Source organism: Poecilia latipinna, unplaced genomic scaffold (assembly GCF_001443285.1).
Source record: "Poecilia latipinna isolate Pla-1442-1.1 unplaced genomic scaffold, P_latipinna-1.0 Scaffold1660, whole genome shotgun sequence".
NCBI lineage: Eukaryota > Metazoa > Chordata > Actinopteri > Cyprinodontiformes > Poeciliidae > Poecilia > Poecilia latipinna.
This window is the reverse complement of record NW_015114276.1, coordinates 22047-31170: the sequence shown is the minus strand read 5'-3', so window position 1 is coordinate 31170 and position 9124 is coordinate 22047.

The following is a 9124-nucleotide window of genomic DNA, read 5'->3' as shown; positions in this document are numbered from 1 at the left end:
TATATATATATAAAATAAAACTCTGAGCAGCTTACGTGTTGAATCCAACCTCCCAGCTGATGTGGATGTGCTTGCTGATTTGTCGTTTTGTTTAGAATGGCTGGTCTTGTTTTCCATGGCAAGACATAAAGTTGACAAAATTGAAATGATTCTTAGAGGGATTAAAAGCTGCACTGTTTTGTCTTTTACTTTATGTATATATTGACATTTAATTTATTCAAAGACACTTTAATATGCTCACAATGTTGCTGTTTACAATTGAGCGGGACCCGTGTTTATATAAAGTTTTGATCTACAACAGTCAAAGGTCATCTGGATGACAGGAATGTAAACAAGCACTACAGTGTCTGTCCTACAGATGTAGGAATTTTTGGACCTGCTAAAATTATTTCATAGACTTCTGTGCCAGTATAATATAATATCAGCTGTTTGCTTATTTGCATTTATTGTGTTCTCTATGCGCTCAAATATTTTGCATGGTACTTTAATACTTATTGATTATTAGATTATTATTAGTGTTCTAAGCTCATTATGTTGTGGATTACTGTCAGTTTTCAATCAAATCAGGGAAAAACACTTGATTTTGTGATGTTAATTGGATTTCATGACTGGTTCTTATAATATGTAAAAAATACACATATTTGCCTGTTGTTGCCAGCTTGGTTGTGTGTTTTAATGTGTTGTCAGTATCTCACTATGTTTATAATAAAATACAAAATATCTGCCTCAAAATCAATTGTACCTCAATGATCTGAATTCCATCCTAAACGGATTTTGATTTAAGGTCAGACTGACCGTCTCTCTTCATGTAACAGAGCAGTCACATCACGTAGCACAGTAGCCTCTTGCTTTATGTAGATTTTAGGAAAAAATGTGTCAGTCTTAAGGAACATCGCAGGATAGAAGAAAATGAGCATTACAATCAAAGTGTATTTTTTAAATGATGACAAATGGGTTAACTTTTTTAAACTTAGAAGTGACAACAGTTTGGCATATATTTTTTACAGAAGAGTAGTTTGACTTTTTCTACAAATAATTGTCGTCTGGTTAATTTTACAAACCGATAATGTCACTGTTTTGTGGAAAACATCACTCAGTTATTGCTCCTGTGTTTTTTTTTTTTATTAGTGTCTCATACGTTTATGTAATATTTTCAATTTATTAGCCATTTTAGCACTCTCATTATTTTTGCTTGTTTGAACACCTCCTACTAAAAATGGGGCCGTGCATCTACCAAAGTATCTGTATTTGCATCACATAATATGTGAAGTAATATAATTATTCTTCTACCTTGATGTTGCGACAAAGTGTGTGCAAAAGTGTGTGCTGTTGTCTTCTCTGCAGAGCTCACTGGACATGCGAGAGCTGACAGGATGGCAGGTACATGCTCAGGTATTCAGGAGGTAAAGCTCGCAAGTGACCCGGAGCACACATGGCATGTTCCACTAAATGACAAGGTCAAGAACGCTAGCAGATACTTCTCATGAGCGACACTTTTCAAAGGGACATGTTTTCCCCCTCTGAGAGGGTCCTTGCTTCAGAAATGTAATCGGTTGCGATGAGTCAAGCTGAAAGATTTATTTTCTCTAAAACAATTTCAAGAGAACTGAAACATAAGAGTGCATCTTTGGAAAAGCATTGGGGCCATTTGTCTTAGTCTAATGTGGGTGATAATAATTTATAATTCATTTTTAAGGAGAAAGTGAAGTGGCATTAACATTATATGAAATTCATACACCAGATTTCTGTAGACCAGATGGCATGGCCGAAGTAACACACCCACTCTTCAACACCGGTGAAGGAAGCCTGCTGATACATATTCACACTTAAAAGTTTTTGGCCAAAACCTCCTTTCTTTCGGTTGAATGCATCCAACTGGAAACAGAAATTCTTTCAATTCAATGTTGTAGTCTGTTGTAGTATTCCAGTATTCTTTGGCATACTGTATGCCAAAGCAAACCTTTTCAAATGTGAAGAATTGACTCTATGTTTAAATTGAATTGTAATTAATTAATCTCTTTGTCAAAGTGAACATCTGGCACAACTGACTATATTTTACTGAACTAATTTACCAGTACTAGAACTGGACTGTTTTTTTTTTTTTAATACTTCAATCTTAGTAAATATTTCTGCAGTTACAACTTCATCATTTGCAGTTTATCCCAGTTGCATGAGTTAAAGCTACTCACTCTTGTTTGTAGTATACCAATAAACACCAGCTGGCAGGGAAATTAAGCTAATAATTAAGTGAAATGCATATAATAGTCATAGTACCGATGGATATCTCTCAGAATAGCAAAGATTAGTATATAAGACATGTAATGATGGTGGAGTTGATGGTGTTATAATGGCTAACGAAGCTGAGTGGAGTAAAGATGCTAAGAAAGCTAATAACTTGCCACTTGACAGAGCTCAAGGACAAAATAAACTAAGATAAGATACTGAAAGATAAAAAACAAAAACCTATTTCATTGAGGCAGCCTTGTTTTTATGCTCTTTAGTTGTATTAATGGATTGGTGTAATTAAATGTTTGTACAAAAGATTTGGTCACAAGGAATTCTTACAGACAGATTTTGCAGGTGCAACCACTACTGATATACAACGTTTAGATAGATGCATGCGAAATGTTAGAATAGCCAGCAGTGTGATGGACACACTGTCAAGTTAATACACAAGTAACACTTTCAAATACTGTCAAGATAACAAATGTCTCCTTCTCTGATGCGGAAAGCGACAGACGGTATACATAAAGGTTTGACTGAAGAGCTTTTCCTCTTGACAGGAAAAAGAAAGGAGTCTGGAGGCTGATCATCCACGAAACCTTTTGTGTCCGCTTTATTCTTCTGATTTTGTTCATTGTGAATCATCTCTCTGCTTTTAAGAGGTCACTCAGGATACTTAAGCCTCTGTTTTTCCCGATTGTTTATAAATGTCAGAGACTGGGCTAAATGTTAAACCCTCACCTACCTTTTTTTTTTTTTTTTTTTTTTTTACATTAATCACCAGGTTGTTGTGCGCTTTACTGTGGCCTTGACATCTCTGTGCAACTCTTTGCAGTTTTAATGGTTTTAATATGAAAGTTGGTGTGTGCTCCAGAAATCTGTATGCTTGTGCAAGCTTCTCATCTCTGTTTTATTTTTCCCACCATGTCTTTTAATGGCTTATTTCCAATTAGTGTGAAACATTTGGGTAGATATGTAAAAAAAAAAACAAAAAAAAAAAAACTGGTTTTATCTGTTGAATTTTCTTTACAGTCAAAATTAAAAGAAGCTCTTCTTTATCAACTGAGCTTTAAGCTTTAATTTCTCTTGTTTAAGTTGGGAAGGTGACGTCTCCATCTTTCTTTATATCAGCTTTCATTTGCAAAACAGCTGCAAGTCTGTCTGTCGTTTTGCTGGATTTATTCAGTTTCAACAAATTACAGTTGACTGTACTAGAAATATATAACAAAAAAGTTGGAGAAACTTTGGCCTCATTTCCCATCCCACAACATCCTGGGAACGGAAGAGAGGTTTATAGACTTTTAAAATCCACACTATTTTCCCCATTTTACTCGCGTAGCATTAAACCTTTTACCTTACACACAAGTCTGCATGGTGACAATATTCTCACTTGCCAGCAGTGAACAAAATAATGTAAATGCACATGCACACTGACGTGGACGTATATGTCAATGTGCATCCGAGTCGTCCAGAAAATTTCCGCTTCGGTGAAGGCTATGTGTTTTTAATAGGCAATCAGATCCTCACCGCAGATTCAAAATATACCGCTGAAGGTGTGAAGCATACAAATGAAGCTGTTTTCTCACAAATATGATTTCCCATATTAGTTTCATGAACTGTAAAGTTTTTGGCTTCCATGAAGGAATCTACTTGTCTTTATAATCATGAATAGAAGGATATTAGGATTTACATCTGCCAGTCTTACCTAGATTGCATAACATTTTGATCTCCTATTATAATGTAATTTTAACAGGTAAAATTGGATATGTGGTTTACTAAAGAGTGATCATTTTTGGGGGATTGAAGGAGAAAATGAGAACATCATCAACATGTTAAATTTGGATAGGATAAACATGGGAGATTAATCATTTTAATATTAACATGTAGCAATATTTAAAAATGTTACTACCAGAATACCAGCCAGTAAAAAGTATGTTCCACTTTCTTTTTTTTACATTTATGTCTTTATAATAACAAATCTGTCCTGTTTATAATTTTATTCTTGTTATCACTGACTGGATTTCTTTTCAGGCAACATTTCATTGTTCAACAACAAACATCCTTGCATGATCCTTTCACTAAATAACCTCTTCTTTCTTAAGTCTTAAGAAATCGTAAGGCTCTATCAAATATTAAACAGTAAAGGTTCGAGAAATGTTTTAACCAACAGGGGTGAGGTTTGAACAGCCACATTCTGAAGGATGTTCAGCCTTCTTACAGTTTCAGTTTGCATTGATACTATATAAATACAGCTTAATATTTATTGGGATATTACTTTTTTCCTTTCCTAGAAGAGTGTGTGTCAAGATTATTAAAACACATCTGGTATCTTTGTCGGCCTCAGCGTCCCTGTCACAGTGAATCTGTGAAGGTGCTCTTCTTTTAGTTTTTTGTGTTGATTTGATCAATTTTCAAGAATTTCTATAGTTAGTGATGTTCAGTGCTTAGTTAGATGATAAATGAACAATTCTGTGGGGAGCCATTAGTTGAAGGTCTCTATTTGAGAAGGTGAATTAATATGTCATGAGCAATCAGACGTCAATAAAACTACTGAACAGAAAGTCTGCAAACATTAACACAATATATATTTTTTTCTTATTAACTCAAATAAAAACACTAAAACTTTGCACAGCGTAATAAAAAACATTTGGATTTGACAAGGATGGTATCAATCTTTGTTTCTGTAACTTGTATGTAAGGACTTTGGATTGGCCATCTGCCACATGGATTTCTGAGCTCCTATATATCCTCTCTACCTTCAGGCCTAACAGACTTTGTAAAGGAAACCTTTTTTTCTGTTGCTGAGGCTGAAACTGCTGGGAGATTCGATGTTTGAGGCTCTGGTCTCCAGATTTTTAGACAGCCTCCCACACTGAACACAACCTGCCCTACTGACTGACAGCTACTTACGTTCTGGCTCTTTTGTCAGCAGGACTATAAATAAAATGCTTTGTGTACTCGTGTGTGTGTGTGTGTGTGTGTTTGCTGTTATTTTAGTATATAATATATAGACTATGTACATATTAGTTGCAATCATAAGACTTTTAAAGCTGCTGTAACTTCTTGTTACATTATTTTTTGTTATGAAAACCAAACCACACATCCTGGTGGTTCAGTTGATGTGACTTTGACATTTGCCACTTATCAAAACATGCCTGAAAAACAGGATATGAACAAGTACTGCTCGAGTAGAGCTTAATGCACTTGAGTTTTTTATGTTTCATGAAAAACATGAGTTTTTCATGTAGGAATTGGTGAAGTAATGTGTAAAACACATGTTGGAACATTGGGTTCAGTTGTGTGTGTGTTTTTAAATCTATTTTTAAGCAAACACTTTGCTATAGGCTGTTTATTGTCCTCACATATGAACACAGCTGGACTGGGGAGAAAGAGTTGTCTGAGAGTCCACTTTCAACTGCTTGAAATTTTAATGAGAAATATACAATATTTATTATTAGGTTGCCGATATAAATTACAGCAACAGTATTTATTTATAGGCTTTGTATTCATAGACACCCTGTAAGATAACATATAATGTAAAGCCTAACTATAAAACTAAAATCTGAGGATTGGGCTCTCTGGCTGTCTAATGCCCCATCCGGTGGTCATAAGTCACAGTCCATGTGAGAAATTTGTATTGTCAATATATAATGGTCTATGGAAACAGCAATAATCAGCATCATCTAACCTTGTTGATGTTTTAATGCGGTATTTGTTGTGCAGATGACTTCCCTCTGTCTCTTTCTCTGGGAGGCTTGAGAATGATATAAAGAAGTTCATTGATTCAGAAGTATTCTGTGCACTTTATGGTTTTATAATTATAGCTTTGAATGCAGAAATTGAAGTCTGGTTTCAGATGATGTGACCTATTGTTTGACAATATTTGTTTGTCAGAATAGTTGGATGGATTTTGCAAATGTGTTGCAAATGTGTTTTTATGCAATATATATATATATATATATATATATATATATATATATATATATTTAAATAAGCTTGTTAAGATGCTTGTGAGCTGCTGCTGAGTCCTCTTTTGGCCTGAGGAACAGGTTAGGTTTTTCTGGTTGTTTGTGAGCCTGTTCAATATTAGTGAATAAACACCCAGTTGGTCTGCACCTTATCTGTGCCTCAAGGCTCTGGCTTAATTTAGCCTCTAAAGGACATTCTGACATTTAGTGTGGCTGTAAAATTAAACTTGTTCATTTGAATCATTAAACCACCATTTCCCATTATTGACTGACTTGCTCACATGTATGAGAAATGACAAATTTAATATTGTTATGCTTTCAACAATATATGTGTGGAGGACTAGACTGACATTTCAGTCAGAGACTGGCTGTGTAACGAGGTTGGCATGCAAGACTGTGTCAATTTTGCACAGATAATATCCAATTCACTCAGGGATAAATTCTAGCACTGCTGATTGAAATACAACTACACCCAGTGCTGTTGTATTTCCTATTTCTTCCACAAAAAATAAGAAAATATTAAATGGTAGAAGTCCACACTACTCAAACTCTGTTCTAAATAAGCCACTCTTGGGCGTCCTTATTATTTTGCTTATTGTTCACCCTAAGGAGTTTGTTATGAATCTGTTTTTCACAGCTGAAAGTTTTTATTTATTTATTTTTTATTCTGACAGCAGATGATTAAAGACATGTCCCCTCTTCTCCATAAATCAAAGATCTGTGAGAGATTTAAATAAATTGAATGGATATATATTTCAGGACAAAGTGATGGAATGTTTGATATGAAGATTTGGAATTAATTAAATAGGCTTTCCATGCTACTGCACAACAAATGAATAAATATGCCAGCTGTGGAAAAACAAGCCAATTATCTTCCAGATAATCAAAACAAATGAGTGTCTTTTAGAAGTTTATGGCTACATCTCTTTTAAAGATGTGCACAGAAACACAAATAGGCCTTTCCGTATTCTTCTTTAATGTGACTGCTCTTTGTCACTTACGGCAGATTTTACTTAAGTTAAACCTAAAGACATTTTTCTAAGGCTTCATGGCTTGTAAACCTACAATCATCTATGTGTACTTACAAATGTAGCAGCATGCACACTTCACATTCACTCTCCTTCTCTCTGATTAACAAGTGGCTGAATTCAACCAGATGAAGTTGCAAAATAGAGCAGTAAGACATTTCAGTTCCAGTTGACTCAGTGGCTATGCTTTTGAGAAGATTTCCACACCTCCAGATAATCCCTCTCTCAGATAATGAACTTGTTGGTCAGCCAAGCGACTTCCTTCCCATCGTTCCTAACGGAGACATTTTCATCCACTTCTCCATCTGGCTAGAGAGTGACAGGAAGACCATTAGTTGGAGGTGGGGAAACGATCGTAGAGTGACGGCTAGTAATTATCTTGAGTTTTTATTTTATTTTTTTTTTCAATTATAACGATTTTACAAAAGTGTAATGATAGGGAACTCGTCATGTAATTTAAGCCTGTGTTCAAGCTTCAGCTGTCAAATAGATGCCTTCAGGTTTCACTCTGGAGTTGGCACATTAACTTCAAGCTGCCCGGATCATATTCACAGCTACCATAACTGACAAAAGATTTTTGTTGATTTAGCCTATGTGCTTATTGTCACACTTTGATCTTTGGCTAAAGAAAGTGTTTCTTGAAATAATAATGTTGGCTCACAGGAATCTTTGCCAACATGAGTTGATCTGCTGTCTTTTTGTCTCTCTTTTCAAACACTCCAGGGTTAGCATGAATAAGGGACATACATTTTTCACAAATTTGCTAAATTTGTGCAAATCTGAATTAGCACATGCACCTGATTCTGAAATGAGAGAAGAAAAAAAAAACATATTTGCTTTTAAAACAGATTCATTGATCAAATGGAATTTTTAAATGAGATAATGCATTTATGGAAAAGCCTGTTCACATTTATGCAAATTATACAGCCAGTGCACAATTCTTGGCATTTTTAAGCCTGGACCTATTGGCGTTTCAAAGATCACACTTAAAAACACAACTGAAAACTGCTGGTATTGTTGAAGCAGAGGAATAAGCAGGGAATAAGTTGAACCTCTGTGCTATTGACCGTACAACGATCGGGTGAAGGATGTCACAGAAAGTACAACTCACCCTCTCCTCTGCCTTATATTCTAGTCAAAAAGTTAGTTTGTTTTTTCATCAAATGAATGATATGGAGCTTTAGCTGAAGTTCAAGCTGGAAGACTCCGCCCCCTCCGTTCACCCATCGACGTCATGCTCATCCCCGTCCTCAGCCTGGACCTCACCCTGCTCGTTCAATCAGCAATCAGGGTCTGCATAAAAGGATCCATACCCAAACCGTCAGACGCTTCCCAGCTGCGTTCAACCCACCACCTCCCCATCTCCACCCTCATCCTTAGGTTCTCCAGGATGGAACCCTTCCTGACCACCACCACCAGTGTCGGGCCCCGGGGGAGAGCATCCCTAATTAGTTATCGGGATGTTCATCGAGTTCACATCAAATCTCAGCCCAAATCGGCTGCCGGGGCCCGAGCGCCAAAGAACTGTTATTCATTGCTGTCATTAAATCTTTTAATTGTTCCTTGTTCTCCGTCTGAGTCTTTCCAGATTGAACTAAAAACAAGTATGACTTGAAGAAAAAAAACTGTTGCAAATTGCAGGAATCTGCTCGACTTGTATTCAAGGCAATCCGCTTTGTGAATCCTGTGAAGAAACAAAACAGGTGGCAGGAACAAATACATTTGCAAACAAAGAAAAGATTGCAGACCTTGTCTTTATTTTTTATTTTTTTTGGATTGTCCTTTCAGAAACATTGATGTTTTCTGCTCAAACAGAGACCTGTAGGAATTGCAATTTATGCAATATAACATTTAGGATATAACAGAAATATCTTACAGTATTACACTTGTCTGACCTTCAAGAGA